This window comes from Gavialis gangeticus, unplaced genomic scaffold (assembly GCF_001723915.1).
Source record: "Gavialis gangeticus isolate Ggan-Ray unplaced genomic scaffold, GavGan_comp1, whole genome shotgun sequence".
Taxonomy (NCBI): Eukaryota; Metazoa; Chordata; order Crocodylia; family Gavialidae; genus Gavialis; species Gavialis gangeticus.
This window is the reverse complement of record NW_017728992.1, coordinates 113525661-113526007: the sequence shown is the minus strand read 5'-3', so window position 1 is coordinate 113526007 and position 347 is coordinate 113525661.

The following is a 347-nucleotide window of genomic DNA, read 5'->3' as shown; positions in this document are numbered from 1 at the left end:
TTTTCCTGAGCAGGGACCGGATAAGCCACCCCGCCTCTGGGCTCCCCTCAGACCCTCGGGGAGGCACATCTAGGCCTAGGGTCAGTGAGGATCTAGTCAGGGAACTTCTGGAGGGACTGGATGTATTTAAATCAGCTGGTCCAGACCCCAGAGTGCTGAGGGAATTAGCTGAGGTCATTGTGGGACCCTGACACGGCTTTATGAGCACTTATGGTGCTTTGGTGCAGTGCCACAGGACTGGAAGAGGGCCATTGTGGTTCCCATCTTCAAAAAAGGGAAAAGGGAGGACCCGGGAAACTATAGACCAGTTAGTCTTACCTCGATCCTGGGTAAGCTTTTTGAGAGAA